The 14,666-nt window shown below is 40.6% G+C and overlaps 1 protein-coding gene and 1 long non-coding RNA gene across 3 annotated transcripts in view; one reads left to right on the forward strand and one right to left on the reverse strand.

Annotated features, from left to right (window-relative positions):
• CPNE4 (copine 4) overlaps positions 1-14,666 on the reverse strand; it is a 629,469-nt gene that overhangs the window by 77,550 nt on the left and 537,253 nt on the right. The window lies entirely within an intron of this gene.
• Positions 178-14,666, forward strand: part of LOC309659518 — a 51,625-nt gene continuing 37,136 nt past the window's right edge. Inside the window, exon 1 of the long non-coding RNA XR_014262855.1 lies at positions 178-2,178. This is a non-coding gene — a long non-coding RNA (uncharacterized lncRNA). The remainder of the gene's footprint in view (positions 2,179-14,666) is intronic.

Genomic DNA, 14,666 nt, shown 5'->3' on the forward strand with positions numbered 1-14,666 from the left:
TGATTCACTTTGTTATAAAGCAGAAACTAACACACCATTGTAAAGCATTATACTCTAATAAAGATGTTTAAAAAAAAAAGCCACATGCACTCCAATGTTCATTGCAGCACTATTTACAATAGTCAAGTCATGGAAGCAACTTAAATCCCATCAACAGACCAATGGATGAAGAAGATGTGGTACATATAACAATGGAATATTACTCAGCCATAAAAAGGAATGAAATTGGGTCATTTGGAGAGATGTGGATGGATCTAGAGATTGTCATACAGAATGAGGTAAGTCGGAAAGAGAAACACAAATATCGTATGTTAACGCATATATATATAACCTAGAAAAATGGTACAGATGAACCGGTTTGCAGGGCAGAAATAGACATAGATGTAGAGAACAAACGTATGGACACCAAGGGGGGAAAGTGGAGGGGTGGTGGTGGTGGTGTGATGAATTGGGAGGTTGGGATTGACATATATACACTAATGTGTATAAAATGGATAACTAATAAGACCCTGCAGTATAAAAAATAAATAAAATAAAATTCTAAAATTCAAAAAAAAAAAAAAAGATGGCTTCAGATGGTAGAGAATGCTCCTTTCTCTTTCTATATTCTGTATTCCCAAATGAGTGGAACTTCTATGGCAAAAGGGAAATATCAAGAAGGAATAATAATGAAACCTTGCTGATATCTAAGCCTAAAGTTATATTAAGCTAGGGCACAGACTTTCTTTTTTTTTTTAACATCTTTATTGGAGTATAATTGCTTTACAATGGTGTGTTAGTTTCTGCTTTATAACAAAGTGAATCAGTTATACATATACATATGTTCCCATATCTCTTCCCTCTTGGATCTCCCTCCCTCCCACCCTCCCTATCCCACACCTCTAGGTGGTCACAAAGCACCGAGCTGATCTCCCTGTGCTATGCGACTGCTTCCCACTAGCTATCTATTTTACATTTAGTAGTGTATATATGTCCATGTCACTCTCTCACCCTGTCACATCTCACCCTTCCCCCTCCCCATATCCTCAAGTCCATTCTCTAGTAGGTCTGTGTCCTTATTCCCATCTTGCCACTAGGTTCTTCATGACCTTTTTTTTTTTTCCTTAGATTCCATATATATGTGTTAGCATACTGTATTTGTTTTTCTCTTTCTGACTTACTTCACTCTGTATGAAAGGCTCTAACTCCATCCAACTCACTACAAATAACTCCATTTCGTTTCTTTTTATGGCTGAGTAATATTCCATTGTATATATGTGCCATATCTTCTTTATCCATTCATCTGATGATGGACACTTATGTTGCTTCCATGTCCTGGTTACCATAAATAGAGCTGCAATGAACATCTTGGTACATGACTCTTTTTGAATTATGGTTTTCTCAGGGTATATGCCCAGTAGTGGGATTGCTGGGTCGTATGGTAGTTTTATTTGTAGTTTTTTAAGGAAACTCCATACTGTTCTCCATAGTGGCTGTATCAATTTACATTCCCACCAACAGTGCAAGAGTGTTCCATTTTCTCTACACCCTCTCCAGCATTTATTGTTTCAAGATTTTTTGATGATGGCCATTCTGACTGGTGTGAGATGATATCTCATTGTAGTTTTGATTTGCATTTCTCTAATGATTAATGATGTTGAGCATTCTTTCATGTGTCTGTTGGCAATCTGTATACCTTCTTTGGAGAAATGTCTATTTAGGTCTTCTGCCCATTTTTGGATTGGGTTGTTTGTTTCTTTGTTATTGAGCTGCACGTGCTGCTTGTAAGGAGATTCATCCTTTGTCAGCTGCTTCATTTGCAAATATTTTCTCCCATTCTGAGCGTTGTCTTTTGGTCTTGTTTATGGTTTCCTTTGCTGTGCAAAAGCTTTTAAGTTTCATTAGGTCCCATTTGTTTATTTGTGTTTTTATTTCCATTTCTCTAGGAGTTGGGTCAAAAAGGATCTTGCTGTGATTTATGTCATACAGTGTTCTGCCTATGTTTTCCTCTAAGAGTTTGATAGTGTCTGGCCTTATATTTAGGTCTTTAATCCAGTTTGAGTTTATTTTTGTGTATGGTGTTAGGGAGTGTTCTAATTTCATACTTTTACATGTACCTGTCCAGTTTTCCCAGCACCACTTATTGAAGAGGCTGTCTTTTCTCCACTGTATATGCTTGCCTCCTTTATCAAAGATAAGGTGACCATATGTGCATGGGTTTATCTCTGGGCTTTTTATCCTGTTCCATTGATCTATGTTTCTGTTTTTGTGCCAGTACCAAACTGTCTTGATTACTGTAGCTTTTTAATGTAGTCTGAAGTCAGGGAGACTGATTCCTCCAGCTCCATTTTTAGTTCTCAAGACTGCTTTGGCTATTCAGGGCCTTTTGTGTTTCCATACAAATTGTGACATTTTTTGTTCTAGTTCTGTGAAAAATGCCAGTGGTAGTTTGATAGGGATTGCATTGAATCTGTAGATTGCTTTGGGTAGTAGAGTCACTTTCACAATGTTGATTCTTCCAATCCAAGAACATGGTATATCTCTCCATCTATTTGTATCATCTTTAATTTCTTTCATCAGTGTCCTATAATTTTCAGCATACAGGTCTTTCATTTCCTTAGGTAGGTTTATACCTAGATATTTTATTCTATTTGTTGCAATGGTAAACGGGAGTGTTTTCTTAATTTCACTTTCAGATTTTTCATCATTAGTGTATAGGAATGCAAGAGATTTCTGTGCATTAATTTTGTATCCTGGTACTGTACCAAATTCATTGATTGGCTCTAGCAGTTTTCTGGTAGCATCTTTAGGATTCTCTATGTATAGTATCATGTCTTCTGCAAACAGTGACAGCTTTACTTCTTCTTTTCCGATTTGGATGCCTTTTATTTCTTTTCTCTGATTGCTGTGGCTAACACTTCCAAAACTATGTTGAATAATAGTGGTGAGAGTGGGCAACCTTGTCTTGTTCCTGATCTTAGTGGAAATGGTTTCACTTTTTCACCATTGAGGACAATGTTGGCTGTGGGTTTGTCATATATGGCCTTTATTATGTTGAGGAAAGTTCCCTCTATGCCTACTTTCTGCAGGGCTTTTATCATAAATGGGTGTTGAATTTTGTCAAAAGCTTTCTCGGCATCTATTGAGATGATCATATGGTTTTTCTCCTTCAATTTGTTAATATGATGTCTCACGTTGTTTGATGTGCGTATATTGAAGAATCCTTGCATTCCTGGAATAAACCCCACTTGATCATGGTGTATGATCCTTTTAATGTACTGTTGGGTTCTGTTTGCTAGTATTTTGTTGAGGATTTTTGCATGTATGTTCATCAGTGATATTGGCCTGTAGTTTTCTTCTTTGCGACATCTTTCTCTGGTTTTGGTATCAGGGTGATGGTGGCCTCGTCAAATGAGTTGGGGAGTGTTCCTCCTTCTGTAATATTTTGGAAGAGTTTGAGAAGGATAGGTATTAGCTCTTCTCTAAATGTTTGATAGAATTCACCTCTGAAGCCATCTGGTCCTGGGCTTTTGTTTGTTGGAAGATTTTAAATCACACTTTCAATTTCAGTGCTTGTGATTGGTCTGTTCATATTTTCTATTTCTTCCTGTTTCAGTCTCGGTAGGTTGTGCATTTCTAAGAATTTGTCCATTTCTTCCAGGTTGTCCATTTTATTGGCATAGAGTTGTTTGTAGTAATCTCTCATGATCGTCTGTATTTCTGCAGTGTCAGTGGTTACTTCTCCTTTTTCATTTCTAGTTCTATTGATTTGAGTCTTCTCCCTTTTCCTCTTGATGAGTCTCGCTGATGGTTTATCAATTTTGTTCATCTTCTCAAAGAACCAGCTTTTAGTTTTATTGATCTTTGCTATGTCTCCTTCATTTCTTTTTCATTTATTTCTGATCTGATCTTTATGATTTCTTTCCTTCTGCTAGCTTTGGGGTTTTTTTGTTCTTCTTTCTTTAATTGCTTTAAGTGCAAGGTTTGGTTGTTTATTCGAGATGTTTCCTGTTTCTTGATGTAGGCTTGTATTGCTATAAACTTCCCTCTTAGCACTGCTTTTGCTGCATACCATAGGTTTTGGGTCGTGTCTCCATTGTCATTTGTTTCTAGGTATGTTTTGATTTCCCCTTTGATTTCTTCAGTGATCACTTCGTTATTAAGTAGTGTATTGTGTATCCTCCATGTGTTTGTATTTTTTGCAGATCTTTTCCTGTAATTGATATCTTGTCTCATAGCGTTGTGGTCGGAAAAGATACTTGATACAATTTCAATTTTCTTAAATTTACCAAGGCTTGATTTGTGACCCAAGATATGATCTATCCTGGAGAATGTTCTATGAGCACTTGAGAAAAATGTGTATTCTGTTGTTTTTGGATGGAATGTCCTATAAATATCAATTAAGTCCATCTTGTTTAATGTATCATTTAAAGCTTGTGTTTCCTTATTTCTTTTCATTTTGGATGATCTGTCCATTGGTGAAAGTGGGGTGTTAAAATCCCCTACTATGATTGTGTTACTGTCGATTTCTCCTTTTATGGCTGTTAGTATTTGCCTTATGTACTGAGGTGCTCCTATGTTGGGTGCATAAATATTTACAATTGTTATAGCTTCCTCTTGGATCGATCCCTTGATCATTATATAGTGTACTTCTTTGTCTCTTGTAATAATCTTTATTTTAAAGTCTATTTTGGCTGATATGAGAATTGCTACTCCAGCTTTCTTTTGATTTCCATTTGCATGGAATATCTTTTTCCATCCCCTCACTTTCAGTCTGTATGTGTCTCTAGGTCTGAAGTGGGTCTCTTGTAGACAGCATATATATGGGTCTTGTTTTTGTATCCATTCAGCCAGCCTGTGTCTTTTGGTGGGAGCATTTAATCCATTTACATTCAAGGTAATTATCGATATGTATGTTCCTATTCCCATTTTCTTAAATGTTTTGGGTTTGTTATTGTAGGCCTTTTCCTTCTCTTGTGTATCTTGCCTTTAGAAGTTCCTTTAGCATTTGTTTTAAAGCTGGTTTGGTGGTGCAGAACTCTCTCAGCTTTTGCTTGTCTGTAAAGGTTTTAATTTCTCCATCAAATCTGAATGAGATCCTTGCTGGGTAGAGTAAGCTTGGTTGTAGGTTTTTCTCCTTCATCACTTTAAGTATATCCTGCCACTCCCTTCTGGCTTGCAGAGTTTCTGCTGGAAGATCAGCTGTTAACCTTATGGGGATTCCCTTGTGTGTTATTTGTTTTATTTCCCTTGCTGCTTTTAATATGTTTTCTTTATATTTAATTTTTGATAGTTTGATTAATATGTGTCTTGGCATGTTTCTCCTTGGATTTATCCTGTTTGGGACTCTCTGTGCTTCCAGTACTTGATTAACTATTTCCTTTCCCATATTAGGGAAGTTTTCAACTATAATTTCTTCAAATATTTTCTCAGTCCCTTTCTTTTTCTCTTCTTCTGGGACCCCTGTAATTCTAATGTTGGTGCATTTAATGTTGTCCCAGAGGTCTCTGAGACTGTCCTCAATTGTTTTCATTCTTTTTTTTTTATTCTGTTCTGCAGTAGTTATTTCCAGTATTTTATCTTCCAGGTCACTTATCTGTTCTTCTGCCTTAGTTATTCTGCTATTGATCCCATCTAGAGTATTTTTAATTTCATTTATTGTGTTTTTTATCGTTGCTTGGTTCCTCTTTAGTTCTTCTACGTCCTTGTTAAATGTTTCTTGCATTTTGTCTATTCTATTTCCAAGATTTTGGATCATCCTTACTATCATTATTCTGAATTCTTTTTCAGGTAGACTACCTATTTCCTCTTCATTTGTTAGGTCTGGTGTGTTTTGACCCTGCTCCTTCATCTACTGTGTGTTTTTCTGTCATCTCATTTTGCTTATCTTACTGTGTTTGGGGTCTCCTTTTCACAGGCTGCAGGTTCGTAGTTCCCATTGTTTTTGGTGTCTGTCCCCAGTGGCTAAGGTTGGTTCAGTGTGTTGTGTAGGCTTCCTGGTGGAGGGGAGTAGTGCTTGTGTTCTGGTGGATGAGGCTGGATCTTGTCTTTCTGGTGGGCACATCCACGTCTGGTGGTGTGTTTTGGGGTGTCTGTGGCTTTATTATCATTTTAAGCAGCCTCTCTGCTACTGGATGGGGCTGTGTTCTTGTCTTGCCAGTTGTTTGGCATAGGGTGTCCAGCACTGTAGATTGCTGGTCGTTGAGTGAAGCTGGGTCTTGATGTTGAGATGGAGATGTCTGAGAGATTTTTGCCATTTGGTATTACGTGGAACTGGGAGGTCTCTTGTGGACCAGTGTCCTGAAGTTGGCTCTCCCACCTCAGAGGCACAGCCCTGATGCCTGCCTGGAGCACGAAGAGCCTTTCATCCACACGGCTCAGAATAAAAGGGAGAAAAAATAGAAGGAAAGAGGATAAAATAAAATAAAATAAAATAAAATAAAATAAAATAAAATAAAGCTATTATAATAAAAAATAAGAAAAAAATTATTAAGAAAAAATTTATTAAAAAATGTTTTTTAATTTTTAAAAATAAATTTATTAATTTTTTATAATAAAAATAAGAAAAAAATTATTGAGAAAAAAATTTAAGAAAAAATTTTTTTTAATTTTTTTAAAATAAAAAACTTATTAAGAAAAAAATTTTTAATTTTTTAAAATAAAAAATAAGGGAAAAATTATTAAGAAAAAATGTATTAAGACAAAAAATTTTTTAAGTAAAATAAACCCCAAAAAACGGACGGACTGAACCCTAGGACAAATGGTGGAAGCAAAGCTATACAGACAAAATTCTCACCCAGAAGCATATACATATACACTCACAAAAAAAGGAAAAGGGGAAAAATTAATATATCCTGCTCCCAAAGTCCACCTCCTGAATTTGGGATGATTCGTTGTCTATTCAGGTATTCAACAGATGCAGGTACATCAAGTTGTTTGTGGAACTTTAATCCTCTGCTTCTGAGGCTGTTGGGAGATATTTCCCTTTCTCTTCGTTTTTCGTACAGCGCCTGGGTTTCAGCTTTGGATTTGGACCCGCCTCTGCTTGTAGGTCGCCTGAGGGTGTCTGTTCTTCGCTCACACAGGACAGGGTTAAAGGAGCAGCTGCTTCGGGGGCTCTGGCTCACTCAGGCGGGGGAGAGGGAAGGGTACGGATGCGGGGCGAGGCTGTGGCGGCAGAGGCCGGCATGACGTTGCACCAGCCCGAGGCGCGCAGTGCGTCCTCCCGGGGAAGTTGGCCCTGGATCACGGGAGCCTGACAGTGGCGGGCTGCACAGGCTCCTGGGAGGGGCAGTGTGGATAGTGACCTGTGCTTGCACACAGGCTTCTTGATGGCGGCAGCAGCAGCCTTAGTGTCTCATGCCTGTCTCTGGGGTCCGCAGTGATAGCCACGGCTCGTGCCTGTCTCTGGAGCTCATTTAGGCGGCGCTCTGAATCCCCTCTCCTTGCGCACCACGAAAGAAAGAGGCAAGAAAAAGTCTCTTGCCTCTTCGGCAGCTGCAGACTTTTTCCCGTATTCCCTCCCACCTAGCTGTGGTGCGCTAACCCCTTCAGGCTGTGTTCACTCAGCCAACCCCAGTCCTCTCCCTGTGAATCGACCGAAGCCCGAGCCTCAGCTCCCAGCCCCCGCCCGCCCCGGCGGGTGAGCAGACAAGCCTCTCGGGCTGGTGAGTGCTGCTCGGCGCCAAGCCTCTGTGCGGGAATCTCTCCGCTTTGCCGTCCGCACCCCTGTGGCTGCGCTCTCCTCCATGGCTCCGAGGTTTCCCCCCTCTGCCACCCACAGTGTACGCCCGCAAAGGGGCTTCCTAGTATGCGGAAATCTTTCCTCCTTCACAGCTCCCTCCCACTGGTGCAGGTCCCATCCCTATTCTTTTGTCTCTGTTATTTCTTTTTTCTTTTGCCCTACCCAGGTACGTGGGGAGTTTCTTGACTTTTGGGAGGTCTGACATCTTCTGCCAGCGTTCAGTGGGTGTTCTGTAGGAGCAGTTCCACGTGTAGATGTATTTCTAATGTATCTGTGGCAAGGAAGGTGATCTCCGCGTCTTACTCTTCCGCCATCTTGCCCAGACCCCCCTAGGGCACAGACTTTCTTAAAAGTGTCTTATCCAAGGATCCACTTTACAAATAAGCAGAGACAGTGAAATTAAGTGAGTATTCCCTTTAAATTAGAAATAGGCTCTTTTGTCTTTGTTTTCTGTGTGCACTGACAGGTCAAAAGGAATAAGGCTGGGCTTTGTACAGTCCTGAGCTGTTTAGTTGCACAGTAATTTGAGAGGATAAGGATATTTATTGTCTTACATAAATATAGAGAAGGCCTGTCTAATAGGATTTGAAGGAGCATGCCCCAAAGATCCCCCTGCCCCTAAAATATTTATCTCTCACGGGCCAGAGTGTCCATCATAAGTGGGGCAAAGCTGGATGGCAGAGACTTCTGGGAAGAAAGCACAGTCTATCATCACAACCTTAGAGTTCATTACTTTATCAACTATGAGCAGCTTTGTCACCACCAAAACTGTGAGGGAACTGAGACATCACTTTGGAGTTGGGTATAGTCCCAAGTGCCTGCAATGGCAAACAGGACCCTACACAACGTGTCCCACCATCAGTCCTTAGTGACATCTCCCAGCACCTTCCCCCTGGCTCATTCTGCCACATATATGGTGTCCTCCTATCCCTCCTCAAATTTCTCTTGAATGTGCTTGTCTCATGGACTTTGTGCTCGTGTTTGCTCGCCTTAGCACACTTTTCTCACAGATTGTGACACGGTGTGTTCCCTTCCCTCCTGGTTTGTGCTAACCTGTCACCTCCTTTGAGGCCTTCTCCGACCATCCTAATGACAACTGTTTTCTTCTCTGCTCCTCATATTTCTCTTGCCTATTTAATTTTTCTCCGTAAGACTTATCACCGTCTGACATGCCATATATTCTGTCATTTATTATTTGTTTTCTGTCTATCTTCCTTACTAGAATGCAAGGACTATGAGGGCAGGATTTTTTGGGTCTGTTAACTGCTGTATCCTCAGAGCTTATAAAAATGCCTGGATTTAGTATGCACCCAGCAAAAATATGTTGATGGAAGGAAGCAAAAAGGAGAGAAAGAAGGAAAGAAAAAGGAAGAAAGGCATGTTCACTTTCACGTGGTAAGAGAGATTGATGAGGGAGACCTGCAGCATATTTTATGGAGCCATTGGTTTTCACCTGCCTCTCTCCAAGACTCCTCAGTAAAAAGGAGCTCAGTTTGTTGATTTGCCCCACCTCCCATTTCCTTTACTCGTTTGTGGTAGTCATGTTAATGATGAGCAGAAAGTCTACAAGGGTGATGGAGAGTCAAGAGAAGGAGAAATGGAGAAAAGGCGGGAGAGCAAAGGGAAAGAACATGAGTCTTGTGAGAAGAGTATTGAATATAATTTATGGTTTCAAGAAGCATCTCCACCACTCACTAGCTGTGTGACTTTACACAAGTCACTTCCTTTCCCCAGGCCTCATGGTAAAACTTGTGCAGGGCACTTTGCTGCTACTTCCCATTTCAGCACCTGTCAGCTTTTACTCATTGAACTTGGACATGACCTCAGAATACCACTCAACATGACAGTCCAGGTCTCACAACTGAGATAACACCACTACCACATTTGGCTTAGACTATCTCTCAGGTGATTTCCAGTTTAGCTTATTATGCTTTAAATTTTGGAAAGGGGGGGTGTGGAGAATGAGATAGTGGCTCCATGTTCATAGAGTGGGGGAAGGAAATCTGAGGGAAAAGAGAATTAAAATGAGGTCAGTTGGGATGGTGGGGAGGACTTCTAAGCATTCTATGGACAGGTTGGTGGTATTCCAAGCTACTAACAATTAGATGTATTGTGAGTGTGTTTTCAGGAGATGGCTGATAGACAGGAAGTCGCTATAGCATGATGAACCTCAAACTAGAGTACATCTGAATCACCTAAGGCTTTTAAAGCACAGATCTCTGGACCTCATTCTCAGAATTTCTGACTCAGCAGATCTGGGGTGGAGCCCAAGAATTTCCATTTCTTACAAGTGCTCAGGTGATGCTGCTGGTCTAGAAGCCACACTTTGACACTTTGCTATAGTGTCAGGAGTGGGAAGTATAGAGAGAAAGAGATGTAAATGGTTTGGGCAAGAATTCCTCAAAAAGCTAAAAACAGAACTACCATATGACCCAGCAATTCCACTCCTGGGTATATATTGAGAAAAAACAAAAACACTATTTCAAAAACATACATGCACCCCAATGTACAATAGCCAAGGTATGGAAGCAACCTAAGTGTCCATCAGCAGATGAATGGATAAAGAACATATGGTATATATATACAATGGAATCCTACTCAGCCATAAAAAAATTAAATTTTACCATTTGTAACAACATGGATGGACTTGGAGGGTATTATGCTAACTGAAATAAGTCAGACAGAGAAAGACAAATACTGTATGATATCACTTATATGTGGAATCTAAAAAATACAACAAACTAGTGAATATAACAAAAAAGAAGCAGACTCACAGTTACGGAGAACAAACTAGTGGTTACCAGTCGGGAGAAGGGAGGGGCAACATAGGGGTAGGGGATTAAGAGGTATAAACTACTATAAGAGCATGATCATCACTCTGCACCCACTGCCATCACCTTAAGAAGAAAAAGAGGATTGAGAATTGAGACAAGTGGTAAAGAGAGAGAATAAAATAGGGCATCAGTCATAATATACTCCCAAGATTCTTTGGAAGGCTAAAATATCAAGCCTAAAATTGCCAAAAATAAAATGGGGATGGTATTTAAAATCGAGCTGATTCCACAGCACGTGTTAAACGTATATATCGCAATAGCATGTAGCCTGTGGCACGTGGCATGCACTCCTGCTGCAGGGAGACATGAGACTTTGAGACTGGTGAAGAAACTCTCTAGCCAGCAGGGGGCCCTGTCTAGGGTAGTAAAACTGCCATGATTCTTTCTCTTGTAGAATAAAAGTCAAGCACTTCCTGGAGGCACTTCCTAGAACTATGAAGTTGGTTGACACAGCTGTGGGGGAACATTAGCTTTCTTTGGGTGCTGTGAAGAAAGGAGAACCTTTGTGGACATTTCCTTGTGGACGAGAGGAAGCTGTGTGGCAGGGAGGCCTCTGAAAGCCCATGTAATTACACAATAAAGTTGATGACTGTGTAGGTAGGGAAGGTCCTGGCAGAAAGATTAACCAAGTGCTGCTGGTTGTCATTTTATGGCATGTGTAGTCAGTCAACACCCGCCAGGTATGAAAACCACAATATGGCAGGTACTATGGGGAGAGGCATGAAGGGCAGGGAGAGAAGATAATTCATGATCTGTGTACAGTGAAAAGTGCAGACAATCCTATTTAATTCTCCAAACAACCTATGAACTCTTCATTGTACAGGTTCCGGGAAGCTAAGTAACTTGTTCAAGTTCACCAGCTTGAAAAATATTGAAAAAATGTGAAAAAGTGTGCATTATTTCTCGGCCCAGCTTGGAAATGTGTCTTGCCCATCCTTGCCAGATAACAGAATTGCTTGGCCCCTTCAAATTCCAAGGCCCCTGCAAGGCTTAGAATCAGAATTTCTAAGTGGGGTGCCTAGGATGTTTTATACACATCCTAGGCGGTTCGTAGGATCAGGTCATTTTGGGGAAGTCTTGCAATGTAAATATCACACTGTCTTGACGAGTAGCATGAGATTGAAGAGGAAGGGGGTGGCATAGAGAGAGAGTAAGGAGGTAGAATTGTCCGACTTGACAGTGACTGTAGGAAAATAAAGTCTCCAGTCCCTGATCAGCACTTTCTGTCCAGAGTTCTGTGGGCTTTAAACCCCTGCCTCACAACCACATCCTCCTCTAACCAGGACAAAAGCAGTGATTGGCCCTGCTGCCACATTCCCTTGGGTGTGAGCCCCCCAAGAGAGCTTCAGCCAGAGCATACCAGCATGCAGCTCTACTCATCTGGAGATGATTTTCATAATACTCATATGTGGAAAGAAATGTAAAAGGTGTTCTGGGAGAGCAGCCAACTATCATGTTTCTGTTTTCAGAACACAAAAATTACTGTAATTGGTTGATTTAAAAAATAATGATGATGATGTATTGTAATGAGATGACTTAAAAGAGAGTTTCTTGGAGTAAGAAATTATGTTAGTTTTAAAAGGTTTTAAATTGACCAAATTGTACCAGGATAAATCCTTTTCCTTTTAGCACAGCAGGCCATTTTCCCTGAGCCCTTGGGTCCAGAGTTACCGGCTACCTGAAGGTCAGATTAACATTTGCTAATTTTTTGGCCTTCAGTGAAGATACCACCTATGATAGACAAAATAATGGTTCTTCAAAGATGTCCACATCCTAATCTCTAGAACCTGTGAATATGTTACTTTATAAGGCAATAGGGACTTTGCAGATGTGATTAAATTAAGAATCTTGAGATAGGAAGATCACCCTGGATTATCCAGGTGGGACCAATGTAACCTAAAGGGTCCTTATAAAAGGGAGGCAAGAAGGTCAGAACCAAAGAAGAAGTGGTGATGGAAGCAGAGGTCAGAGTGATTGATTGCTGGAAAGAGGTCATGAGCCAAGGAATGCAGGCAGCCTCCAGAAGCTTGAAAACGCAAGGAAGTTGATTGTCCCCTTGAGCATCCGTAAGGAATGCAGCTCTCCTGACACTTATTTTAGCCTAGAGAGAGACTCATTTTGGATTTCAGATTCCCAGAACTGTAAGATAATAAATTTGTGTTGTGTTAAGCCACCAAGTTTGTAGGAATTTGTTACAGAAGAAATAGGAAATTAATACACCATCATTGAGTAACTTTTGTCTGTTATTTCCATGTTGACTAGGAAGGCTTTTGGAGCCAAGAGGGACCCTTAGGAAAAGCCAGCATAGGGGTCAAATTAAGACCTAAGTTCAAAGTCTATGGTGTTGACTCCGACTTGGAACCACCATTGGGCAAAAAATCCTAATTTCCTCCCTTGACTACAAGATCCATGGAGTATTTATTCATTATGAATACCAGTAACAGTGCCCCATCTCAACGTTTTTCCTATGGCCATCTGCTATTACTTCTCCTGATGCTGCCACTTCAGGTGTCCCCTAGGCCATTATCCCTTATAATTGTAGTGCTCATGGCCAGCTTCAGAGAATCTTCCCCTTTGACCATTTCAGCCTGCAAATCTCATTCTGAGGAAATTAAAATAAGTATTTGCTAGAAAAGAGGCCATTTGTGTCTGGGTATCTCATTCCAATGTGTCCTTTCCTGATTATAATCAACTGGCTTACTTGGCTGAGACCTATGCTTCATGACTCTCTGTAACTCAGAGAAAGTTTCTTATATGTAGTCATCAGCCCTGATTTTGGTTTTTGTCTTCTGCCTGGTTTCACCCCTCTCAGGAACCTTCTTTAACTTCATTTCCTTACTACAATTTTGGTCTTAGGGTGTGCAGTTAATCCCCTACTGCAAAGGGGATGTCACATGCTATACTATACTAGGAAGAGTGACAGCTTGATTTTGTTCAGCTTGTCAATAACTTAGAATATCTGAGTACCCCACACATGACCTTAAGATTGTTGTGCTATGACATGTATCATTGATTCTTGTCATAAAGTGTGCCTCATGTAAAAGTTTTGAAGATCACCTCCTACTCCAGTGTGCATGAGGAGATGTCATCTGACAGCCAATAGCTGAGAGAGACACACCAAAGCAGAGTAGACAATCAGTATGAAACAGTCCAGGAGCTAACAATGCTTCCTGGAGAACTTGTTTGATATATGGGTGCCTAGTTCCAGTAATGAAAATGGCAGAGCCTTCCCATGGGAAAAGGAGTATGTTGTCCTGTATGCATAAGCACAGCAGGAAACAGTCCTGTAATATAAAGGATGGGGACATAATTGTCAGGAAAGGTGGGCACATCACAAATGACTGTCCTGTGTACAGTGGTGAGAGGGGGGTAGATGCCCGGCAAGGCTCATATTGAAACCAGAGTTGTGTGTCCACAGGGATTTGCCTCTGTCCCCGGTGCTGAAGTTGCTGATCTCAGAACACAGAATGTCATCATGGTAAAGGTGGGGTTGATTCTGCATCACTGCTTGGGACTGTTGCTTGGTAGCCATATCTAGGGTCATCTATAAGAGATGAAGGCATTTTCCAAGTTCTCTTTAAACCCAGACCACATGCTATAGTTCACAGAGGACAATAGGTACAAGGTGAAGGAGGGGTCAGCAAATGGGAGACTACAAAGGGTTCATGTGATAATTCTCTGTCTGCAATGTCTACAGTTTCCTATTTCTACCCTTTTGTGACACATAACTCTATTTTTATATCAGCTTTCTATGTCACTAAGCTCCACTGTAGTGATATACTCAAAGTAAAAAAATAAAACTGAAGTTTTATTTTTATGCAATAAGATAGATGGGGCATGCTGAAATGAAGTCCATCATTGGATGATGAGTTTTGTTCAGGTTATGAAAAATTGTAATGGCTCCGGTGGATAAACCATTTTACAAATGTTGCTCTCCCCCAGTTCTGCATGTATAATTCTGGGCCACCGTGGTCTCCTCTTTCTGGGCACAGGGCTGCTGGCAGCCACTGTCCCAGGAAAGTTCCCCAAATCATTCTTCCCAAGAACTGTCATTCTTGCCCAAGCTTGACTTCCTTACTCCTGAAAGATACTTTCCTTATTTCCACTTG

The sequence above is a fragment of the Balaenoptera physalus genome (assembly GCF_965194825.1).
Source record: "Balaenoptera physalus genome assembly, chromosome: 4".
In the NCBI taxonomy this organism is placed as follows: domain Eukaryota; kingdom Metazoa; phylum Chordata; class Mammalia; order Artiodactyla; family Balaenopteridae; genus Balaenoptera; species Balaenoptera physalus.